This window comes from Tamandua tetradactyla, chromosome X (assembly GCF_023851605.1).
Source record: "Tamandua tetradactyla isolate mTamTet1 chromosome X, mTamTet1.pri, whole genome shotgun sequence".
In the NCBI taxonomy this organism is placed as follows: Eukaryota; Metazoa; Chordata; class Mammalia; order Pilosa; family Myrmecophagidae; genus Tamandua; species Tamandua tetradactyla.
Genome location: NC_135353.1, coordinates 95,073,716 through 95,086,021, shown reverse-complemented (window position 1 = coordinate 95,086,021; position 12,306 = coordinate 95,073,716).

Sequence of the window (12,306 nt, the reverse complement as noted above, 5' to 3'; positions counted from 1 at the left end):
TTCCTGGCTTCCCTCATTCAGGGTTTCTCTGTCAGCTGGGAAGGCACATAGCGACATCTGCTACCTTTCTCTCCCAGCTTTTCATTTCAAAATGGCTTCCCCAGAGGTGTTTTCTTCTGCATCTCCAAAGATCTCTGGTTGTGTGGGCTCTGAAGCTTTTTTCAAAATGATTCCCTCATAAAGGATTCCAATAAGCAATCCCACCTAGAATGGGTGGATACATCTCCATGGAAACCAATTAATCAAAAGGTCCCACCCACAATTGGGTGTGTCACATCTCCATGGAAACAACTTAATCAAAAAAGATTCCACCTAATAATATTCAATGAGCATTAAAGAACATGGCTTTTCTGGGGTACACAACAGTTACAAATTGGCACAGGGAGTTACTGCTTAATGGGTACAGAGTTTTATTTGGGGCAATAAATAGTTTTAGTAATGGATGGTGGTGACAGTTGCACAACATTGTGAATATAAATAATATCATGTTTGAGAATCTCTTTTGTTAGGCACCCATGATTAGTTTACATTTATTTATTGATTATAAACATATTTGGGCTTGTTTCTACCATTTTATTTTGTGTTTTTCTAGTTGCTTCTTTTCCCTTCCTTCTCTGTCTTCAGTTGAATTCATTGATTCTTCCTCCCTATTCATTTGAATATTATGCATGTTACTTAAAGTATTTCAGTAATTACACTTAAAATTTTAAAGATACATGTTACTATACATTTTTCGAACAAAGCCTAAAGTTAACATTTTCAAGACCTTCCCATAAAAAAAACAAGAATCAGATCTATGAACTTTCTCCTCCCATCTTTAATATTATTAGTAGTTTAGAACTCTAATTCTATAAGCCTCTTCAAATTACTTTTATCATGATTTTTGCGGCCAGTATTTATTTGGATTTTCAACATGCTTTACTGATTTCTTGCTCAACATTGCTTAATTATATCACACTATTTGCTTCTGGTTTCAATTTCAGTCTTGCTGGAATGCATCCTTCAGTAGTTATTTTACTGAAGTTCTCTGTGCAGTAAGCTTTGAATCTTGGGGTGTGTGAAATTATCTTTACTTCACCCACATTTTTGCTTAATAACTCAGCTGAGCGTCCAGTTCTAGATTGATGGATTACTTGATTAGTTATATTTATAGGACATAAACTTTCCTGTTTTTACATACGTTGGATTTCTTTTTTAGTGATGAGATTCCCTGTTTATTTTGTAATTTTTAAATTATGCTCCCATCTTTAGAGAGCATTTTTAGTTTCTGAGAGTTCTGCATGTGTCCTGGGTCGTGAAAATGTCACTATAGAACACTTTGTGTTTGCTTCTGCAGTGTCTCTATAGAATTTACCAGTTGGGACCAGACAAGATTTTACTTTTTTCATACTTTTCCACACTATATGTGTGGTGTGTATATCGACCTCCCATTCATGCACAGTACATATTTTTAATGATGGACTTTTATTTTCACCCACAGCTGAGAATGGATTTCCTGTGTACAGGCCCCATCCATAGGCTAAGGATGAGAGTTTTTCTAGTACTTCTTATTGCAGGAAGTCCAACACCAGCTCCCAGCCCACACATTGAGTCTGTGGTCTCCTACCCACTTCAAAAGGATATTAAATCTCCAGTCTCTTGAAGGTGGGAGAGGGGATTGACTACAAAGGAGCACTGAATAATTGAGGTGGGTGGGTGATAGAAATGTTCCATATATTGATTATGATTTATTGTTACAGTACTCAAAGAAGCTTTTAAACTTGTAGAATTATGAACCAATAGGGTACATAATATTAAACTTCCCCACCTGGGGAAGACCTAATAGTCTTGCAATCATTGGGGACTGTCAATTTGATGGGTCAGGATCTCAACAGTGGGGCTTGCACTTATGAGAATTATTCCTGCAAAGTGATAGGATTTTTGACCAGAAGGGAGGAGAAGAGACCAAAACTCTATCAAAGGAGCTTTATTGTGAGGTTATGCATAGGTGGGCTGAAGCCTAAGATGGCGACAGCCCTGAGTAAGGGAAAGGGTACAGGTTATATAGGATGGTTAGTGGGAAATAGGGAAAGGGAGGTGGTGGATTTTCATTGTCTAGTTTGGACATGGAGAATTGGCATATTCTTATTAGTTGGTTTATAAGCAGAAGACTAAGCAGGGAGTTGGCAGCTTTTCATTAGTGAGGTTTAAAATTTAAATGATGACATAGTTATGCAGGGTTGTAACTGCCAGAGGGCAGATTGTGGGTAAGGGGAGCTTATCTCAAGATTACAGCTGTCAGAGGCAAGAGGGCATGGACTGGGGTTGGCTCGGTGAGTTTCCTGGAAATTGTGGGTGGGGGAAGCTTCTTGGAATAATTGCTAGGGGTTGGTCAGGTCATGGGGGAATGGGTTCTGCCTAACACAAAGAAGAAGCTAAGCCTACTTATAATTATGCCTAAGAGTCACTCCCAGAAACCTCTTTTGTTGCACAGATGTGGTCTCTTAGGTGAACTCACTGCTCTCCCCACTACATGGTACTTGACTCCCAAGGCTGTAAATTTCCATAGCAACATGGAACAGGATGCCAGGTAATGAGCCTGGCTCTAGCATCATGGGATGGAAAGATGGGGAAGAAAAATGGGGAAGAGAAATGAAACAAAATAAAGTTTCAGTGGCTGAGAGATTTCAAATAGAGTCAAGAGGTCATTCTGGAGGTTATTCTTATGCAGTGTATAGATATCCCTTTTAAGTTTTTGGTGAATTGGAGGACCTAGAGGGAAATACCTGAACTGTTGAATTGAAATCCAATAGCCTTGATTCTTGAAGATTATTGAATAACCATAGAGCTTTTGAGGTGTGACCATGTGATTGTGAAACTTGTGACTGACACTCCCTATATCCAGTGTATGGACAGATGAGTAAGAAAAAAAAAAACAAAAATAAGTAAATAATAGGGGGATGGTGTGTATGACATGTTTTTTGGTGTTATTTTCTAGTTTTATTTTTATATTTATTCTTATTTTAATTTTTTGGAGTAATGAAAATGTACAAATATTGATTGTGATGTTGCACAGCTATATGATGATACTGTGAACCACAGCTTGTACCCTTTGGATGATTATATGGTATGTGACTATATAACATATCTCAATAAAATTGCATTAAAATTTTTTTTGCAATAGGTTTTCTACTCTGATTAGAGTCAAAGGCACTGATGACTCTATTTCCAATAATCAATATGGCACTGGCAGTTCATGGCATGAGTTGGCAATAAAGACACACAAAATAACACCATTTGACTCAGCTAATCAAATGCTTCTATGAGGCAAGGCTCTGGGTGACAGTGTTTTTGACACTTTAACAGAGTTTTGTAGAATTAAAAGGTACAATGATGTTGGATGGCTGTTCCTAGATATGCTGGATAGAGTTATAAAAGAAAGGGATGAGCTGAAGGCTTCAAATTTGCAACTTAAGTGCCATATGAAAGACATAAGTTTCTATATGTGCCCTGAAAGAAAATCTTATTTCCTGTGGTCCCAGACTTGAGATATCTGAAAACAAGTCTGAGTTTCATTGTGTGAGCAGCAGATTTACAACATAAAATAAATTCTCAAACTTGCATATGTCTGCTATTAAAATGAGAGCATGGATTGGAGAGGAATGGGATCCTGAAAATTGGGATGGGGACTCCATTGGTTTACTAAATGTTGTTAGAATGCAATATACCAGAAATGGAATGGCTTTTAAAAAGGGGGATTTAATAAATTGCTAGTTTATAGTTCTAAGGCCAAGAAAATGTTCCAATGAAAGCAAGTCTAAAGAAATGTCTAATCTAAGGCACCCAGGGAAAGATACTGTGCTGGTTTGAAAAGGTTCATGATACCCTAGAAAAACCATGTTTTAATTCTAATCCCATTTTGTAAAGGCAGATGTTTCTTCTAATCCCTATTCAGTACTGTATGTTTGAAACTTTAATTAGATTATCTCCCTGGAGAGGTGACTCAGTCAAGAGTGGTTGTTAAACTGGATTAGCTGGAAACTTATCTCCACCCATTCCAAGTTAGGTCTTGATTAGTTTACTGGAATCCTATAAAAGAGGAAACATTTTGGAGAAAGCGGGAGACTCAGAGAGCAGAGAAGAATAACAGAGCCATGAGAAAGCCACAACAGAGAACACCGTAGAACCATGAGGCAGAGAGTCCACCAGCCAGTGACTTTTGGAGATTAAGAAGGAAAATGCCTCCTGGGGAGCTGGAGAGGAAGCTAGCAGATGACGCCATGTTCACCATGCGCCCTTCCAGCCAAGAAAGAAACCCTGACTATGTTTACCAGGTGCCTTTCCACTTGAGAGAGAAACCTTGAATGTCATCGGCCTTCTTGAACCAAGGTATCTTTCCCTGGATGCCTGAGATTGGACATTTCTATAGACTTTTTAAATTGGGATATTTTCTCAGTCTTAGAACTGTAAACTAGCAACTTATTAAATTCCCCTTTTTGAAAGTCATTCTGTTTCTGGTATATTGCATTCCTGCAGCCAGCAAACTAGAACAGATACCTTGGTTCAAGAAGGCTGATGATGTTCAGCATTTCTCTCTCAGCTGGAAGAGCACATGGCGAGCATGGTGACATCTGCTGGCTTTCTCTCCAGGCCTCTTGTTTCATGAAGCTCCCCAGGAGGCATTTTCCTTCTTCATCTCCCAAAATCACAGGCTGGTGGACTCTCTACTTCGTGGTTCTGCAGTGTTCTGAAGCCTTCTCCAAAATACTTCTTCTTTTATAGGAATCCATCAAACTAATCAAGACTCATATAGAATGGGTGGAAACACATCTCCATCTAATCAAGTTTAATACCCACAACTGATTGAGTCACATCTCCGTGGAGATAACCTAATCAAGTTTCCAACCTATAGCACTGAATAGGGATTAGAAGAAACTGTTGCTTCCACAAGATTGATTAGGATTAATACACGGCTTTTCTAGGATATATAAATCCTTTCAAACTGGCACAATGGCATTCAAGGAGAGTGAAAGCCTGGATTCCAGTGAGTCTTTGCTAGATAAATTTGAAATGTTTATCTATCTGAAGACACAGCTACCCTACCTCTAGCCTGCATTGAGGAAACCACTTCCTGACTTCCAGTCTGCCCTGAGGAGTCTGCCATCTAACCTCTACCTGAAGAGATTAACTCTTCAGTGCCTGCTAAACCTGTAACCACTTCCCATGAGAAAACAGCCCTCATTGCTCTGTCTGGAGTGATTAATCCTGTTTCACCAGATGAAACTGCAACATAATGCCCTGAGAAAATCTGCTTGAAAGAAACTTCTAATTATTTTCATGACCCACCTCCACTATCCCTCTTTTCTTCCAGACCTACAACTAGACTAAAGTCCCAACTGTCCCTGAAAGGTGAGGTAAAAAGTGTAACCCATGAGGAGGCATAGTATACTATAAAGGAACTGCATGAGTTTTCCAATTTATATAGACAAAAATCAGGAGAATATTTGTGGAGTGGCTATTAAGGATGTTGGTTAATGGTAGAAAGGACTATAAAGTTGGATCAAGCTGAATTTATTAATATGGGCCCACTAAGTAGAGATTCTGCATTCAATGTTGTAGCTCAAGGGATTAGAAAGGGCATTCACAGTTTGTTTTGATGGTTGGTTGAAACATGGATAAAAAGGTGGCTGACATCACCTAAGGTCAAATGTCTAAACTCCCCTGGTATGATGTAGATGAAGGGATCCAAAGGATTAGAGAGATTGTAATGTTAGAGTGAATTTTTATCATGGAAGACTGTACTGGTTTGAATCTATTTATGTGCTCCCAGAAAACCATGTTTTAATACTGACCCAATCTTGTGGGAACAGCTATTTCTTTTAATCCTGATTCACTACTATACATTGGAAACTTGATTAGAAGAGTTCTATGTCTAGTGAACAAAAGCCTAACTTGAATTACAAAAACAGAGTCATGGCCCCTTAATCAATTCCCTGACTTCAGACGGTTTACAGATTCAGAGCCCCTTGAATGGGGAGAAGGCCACGTCCCCTTGGGGAAGGAAACTGTTACACTGCCCAAACTTTGCACTGTTAAGTCTTCCTCTGAGCTTTCCCCCAAGAGACCTACAGCCTTTTATCAGGGTAACCGTACAGTGGGGAAAAAATGATCAGATATTTCGGGGATTTTTAGACACTGACTCAGAAGTGACATTAATTCCAGGAAACCCAAAATGTCCCACTCATCTATCAGCCAGAATAGGGGTTCATGGAGGTTAGGTGATCGATGGAGTTTTAACTCAGGTCTGTCTCACAGTGAATCTAGTGCATCATCAGATGCAACTACCATTCTGTGGTTATTCCCCCACTTCTGGAATGCATTATTGGAATGAACATACTCAAAAACTGGCAGAATCCCCATATTGGTTCCCTGACTCATGAAGTGAGGGCTATTATGGTAGGAAAGACCTAGTGGAAGCCACTACAACTATCTCTACTTAGCAAAATAGTAGTTTAGAAGCAATATCAGGTTCCTGAAAGAATTTCAGAGATTAGTGCACCATCAGGGCCTTGATGGTGATTCCCATTACAACTCCTTTCAACTCTCATATGGCCTGTGAAGAAAAGAGATGGGTCTTGGAGGATGACTGTAGACTATCATAAACTTAACCAGGTGGTGACTTCAATTGCAGCTGCTGTTCCAGATGTGGTACCATTGCTTGAGCACATCAACACATTCCCTGATACTTGGTATGGAGCTATTGATCTGGCAAATGCTTTCCTCTCAATTCCTGATAGTAAGGACCACCAGAAACTGTGTTTTCAGCTGGCAATACCAGCAGTATACCTTCACTGCCCTACCTCAAGAGTATACCAACCCTACAGCCCAATGTCATAACCGTTTCCTTGGGGAATTTGAACATTTCTCCCTCCCTCAAAACATCACACTGTTTCATTATATTGATGATATCATTTGATTGGCCCTAGTGAGCAAGAAGTAGCAACTACTCTAGACTTATTGGTAAGACATTTGCATGTCAGAAGAAAGGAGATGAATTCAACAAACAGGGGTCTTCCACCTAAGTGAATTTCTAGGTGTTCAGTGGTGTGGGGCATGTTGAGATATCCCTTCTAAGGTGAAGTATAGGGTGTTGTATCTGGCCTTTCAATGATCAAAAAAAAGGCACAATGCCCAGTTGGCTTCTTTGGATTTTGGAGACAACATATTCTTCATTTGGTTGTCCTTCTCTAGTCCATTTACCAAGTAATCAGAAAAGCTGCTAGTTTTTAGTGGGGACCAGAACAAAAGGAGGCTTTGTGACAGGTCCAGACTGCTGTACAAGCTGCTCTACCACTTCAGCCACGTGATGCAGCAGACCCAACGGTGCTGGAAGTGTCAGTGGCAAATAGAGATGCTGTCTGGAGCCTTTGGCAAGCCCTTATAGGAAAATCACAATGCAGACTGTTCTTATTTGGGAGTAAAGCCTTGCCATCATCTGGAGATAACTACTCTCCTTTTGAGAAATAGCTTTTGGCCTGTTATGGTTGTAGAGACTGAATGATTAACCATAGACCACCAAGTTACCACGAAACCTGAGCTGCTTATCATGAGCTGGGTTTTTCTGACCTGCCAAGCCATAAAGATGGGCATGCACAGCAGTACTCCATCATAAAATGGAAATGGTATATACAAGATAGGGCTCAAGCAGGTCCTGAGGGCACAAGTAGGTTACATGAGGAAATAGCCCAAATGCCCCTGGCCACCACTCCTGCCATACTACTTTCTCTTTCCCACCCAAGAGCTATGGCCTCTTGTAGAGCTCCTTACAATCAGTTGACTGAGGAAGAGAAAACTCAAGCCTAGTTCACAGATAGTTCTGCATGATATGCAAGTGCCATGCTAGAGTAGAAATCTGCAGAACTGGGATGTGTCTGGAGGACAGTGGTGAGTGGAAATCCTCCCAGTGGGCAGAACTTCGACAGTGCACCTAAGTGTTCATTTTGCTTAGAAGGGGAACTTGCCAGAGGGGCATTTGTATACTGAATCATGGCCTATTGCCCATGACTTGGTTGGATGATCAGGAACTTGAAGGAGCATGATTGGAAAATTAGTGACAGAGATCTGGGGAAGAGTTATGTGGATAGACCTTTCTGAGTGGGCAACAAAGAGGGTGACTTCAGCAGAGGAAAGTTTTAATACTCAAGTGAATAAGATGACCTGTTCTGTGAATGCAAGTCATCCTCTTTTCCCAGCCACTCCTGTCATTGCCCAAGGTGCTTGTTAAAAAAGCAGTCATGTTGGTAAAGAGATAGAGGTTATGCATAGACTCAACAATGTGGACTTCCACTCAGCAAGGCTGACCTGGCTACAGTCACTGCTGAGCACCCAATCTGCCAGCAGTAGAGACCCACACTCAGTCCTGATATGGCACCATTCCCTGAGGTGATCAGCCTGATACCTGGTGGCACATTGATTACATTGGACCACTTCCATCATGAAAAGGGCAATGATTTGTTCCAATTGGAATAGATACATACTCTGGATGTGGATTTTCCTTCCCTGCATGCAATGCTTCAACCAAACTACCATCTGTGGACTTACCAGACTTACCACCACCATGGTATCTCATACAACATTGCTTCTGGTCAAAGAACCCACCTCACAGTAAATGAAGTGTGGGAATGAACACATGCTCATGGAATTCTCTGGTCTTACCATGTTCCCCATCACACACAAATAGCTGAGTTGTTAAAACAGTGGAATGGCCTTTTGAAAACCCAATTATGGCACTAGCTAGGTGGCAATGCCTTGCAGGACTGGGGCAATATTCTCCAGCAGGCTGTATATGCCCTGAATCAGTGTTCACTGTATGGCACCGTTTCTCCCATAGCCATGATTCACAGGTTACCCTTAGTGATCCACTAGAAAAAACATTGCTTCATGTCCCTGCAACCTTAAGCTCTGCTGGTCTACAGGCTTTCATTCCAAAAGGATTAGTGCTTCCACCAGGAGACAGAACAATTCTATTGAACTGGAAGTTAAGACTGCCACCTGGCCACTTTGGATTTCTCATCACTCCGAATTAACAGGCAAAGAAGGGGATTGCTGTGCTGACTGGAATGATTGATCCTGACTTTAAGGAGGGAAATAGGACTGCAACTACACAATGTAAGTAACAAAGAGTTTTCTTGGAAAATATGGGAGATTCCCTAGGATGTCGAAGTACCACCATGCCCTGTGATTAAAGTCAATGGAAAACTGCAACAACTTAATCCATGCAGGACTACCAATGGCCCAGAAACTTCAGCAATGATGGTTTGGGTCAGTCCACCAGTGACCCACCTGTCAAATAACCACAGCCAGCTGAGGTGTTTATTGTGGGTAAAGCGAATATGGAATGGGAAGTGGAAGAAGGTGATAAATATGAACTAGTACCATCTGGCCAGCTACAGAAATGAGGACTGTAATGGTATGAATATTTCTTCCTTTGGCTATGAGTATGTTTATATTTGTACAAAAGATAAGTATTTTTGTTTTCTTCTCTATATCATCCCCTTAGCTTATGACCTAAGTTGTATTGTTCATGTCATACTATTTAAGTTATAGGGTATCATGCTTAAGAGTGTATATTCAGGTGCATGGGTGATTCAATGGTAGAATGTTTACCAGCTTTGTGGGTCACCCAGGTTTGATTCCAAGCCCATGCACCAAAAAACAAAGTGTGAATATTACCCAAGGACTTGCACTCTATTCTGGAGCAATTTCATGCATTTCCTGTTGTATATAGCACAGTTGAGTATTGTTAGTTGAAAATATGTCTGTTATTGTTTTCTATTTAGAGATTAAATATGGTTTAAAGTGATGTGTATAGCTGTCATGCTGACACGGTATGGACTGTAGGTGTCCTGTTACTGTGAGGACATTTTATGGACTTAAATCACCAGTAACTTGATTTGTATCTACGGCTGATTACATCTACAATCAAGTAAGGGGAGTATCTTCTGCAATTAGAGACATTTAATCCAATCAGTTGAAGGCTTTTAAAGGAGAAGTGAGAACATCAACATTCAGAAGAGAAAATTTTCATCTCGACTTCAGCCATAAAGTCTCTCCTAGGGAATTCATAGAAGCCCTTCATTGGATTTGACAGCTTGCAGCCTGCCCTATGGAAATTGGACTCGTACCTCCCCAGAAGTGTTTGTGTGAGACACTTCTATAAAATCTCATATTTACAGACATCTTCTGTTGGTTCTGTTTCCCTAGAGAACCATGACTAATAAGCCCCATCATATATTGGTGTCACTATTGAATACAAAGGGCAGAGTTCTGAAAGCTGCAAGAAGAAAGCAATCTGTTATGTACAAGGGAGCCCCAATTAGATTGATTACAGACTTCGCATCAGAAACCATGGAGGCAACTAATATATCCTAGAGTAATTTGGGCAGTAAATAAAGAAGTATTTGCAAAGTCCCCTTTGGGGACTGGGGAGAAAGGAGGACATATTCAACTTCTCAATTTAGAGAATTTCTGATATTCTTGAAAGCAGTGGGGACAATCAAAACAAGAGATCAAGCCCTCTATCTTGGAGTTCACCCCTATGAAATTCATTCCTGCAAAGAATAGGCTCAGCCTACTTAAAATTAGGCCTAAAAGTCACCAGAAAACTCTTTTGTTGCTCAGATATGGCCTGTCTCTCCAAAACGACTCAGTAGTTGAACTCAATGCTCCTCACTACATGGGGTATAAATCTCCCTGGAAATTGTGGAACAGAACTCCTGGGATGAGCCAGGACCTGGCATCAAGGGATTGAGAAAACCTTCTTGACCAAAAGGGAGAAGAGAGAAATGAGTTAAAGTTTCAGTGGCTGAGAAATTTGCAACAGAGCCAACAGGTTATCCTGGAGGTTATTCTTATGCATTACATAGATATTCCTTTTTAGTTTAAGGTGTATTTGAGTGGCTAGAGGGAAGTACCTGAAACTGTTGAGTTGTTTTCCAGCAGCCTTGATTCTTAAAAATGATTCTATAAAGATATAACTTTTACAATATGACTGAGTGATTGTGAAAACCTTGTGCCTGATGTTCCTTTTATCTAGGGTATGGACAGAGGAGTAAAAAATATATGGATAATAAATAAATAAATAAATAATAGGGGGATACGGGGTAAAATTAACTGGGTAGATGGAAATACTAGTGGTCAATGAGAGAGAGAGGGGTAAGCCATATAGTATGCATGAGTTTTTTCTTTTTTTAATTTCTTTTTCTGGAGAGATGAAAATGTTCTAAAAATAGATCATGGTGATGAATACAGAACCATGTGATGGTATTGTGAGTCATTAATTGTACACCATATATAGAATGTATGTGTGTGAAGATTGTCAATAAAAATATTTTTAAAAAACTGCTATGAACACAAATGAGCTGGAAAGAAAATGAAAGCTCCACTATTAAATTAGATCAGAGGTTTTAAAAGATCCAATTAGTCTTTGCACTGGGCAGAATTGCCCAGTGGGTGTAGAATTTGATGTTTCGAAAAAGTTACACGTGCAAGATTTTTTCATGCTGTCATTTGTATTATGCTTTCTGAGAAACTTGGGATTAAAATTTCTTTATGTGATGGCTGTTTATGAATACATAGCTGTTTAATAACATCCCTTTTTGGAAATTTGAGACTATTCAAGATATCTCTGTCCTGCCAGCTTGAGTACATTGTAGAACTGAACTTTGAGTTACTGTGCAAGATTTTTTCATGCTGTCATTAACAGTATGCTTTGTGAGAATCCTTGAGATTAAAATTTGGTCATAAATTGTTGTTTTAAAAAAAAGAACCCATGGGGGCAAGAAGATGATGGGTTGAAATAAAGTGCTGAAAGAAAACAACTTCCAACCAATAATTTTATATCAGGTGAAACTTTCATTCAAAAATGACAGGGAGATTAAAACATTCTTAGATAAACAAAAGCTGAAGGAGATCAATGACAATACACCTACTCCACAAACAATGCTAAAGGAGTTCATCAGACTAACGGGATAGGAAACTAGACAGTGGTTCAATGTAGCACAAAAGAAATAAAGACTTTGGTACCATTTGGGTAGTTATAAATGACAGTATTATTGTAGTACATTGTTTACTAGTAACTCCATCTTTTTTTTTCTACTGAGGGAAAATACAGCATTTTTTTGCACTAATTATATTTTCTACTGCGAAATATAACATATATTCAGAAAAATAATACATTTCAAAGTACAGTTTAACAAGTAGTTATAGAGGAAATTTCAAAGTATGTCATGGGTTACAGTTACGCAATTTCAGGTATTTCCTTCTAGC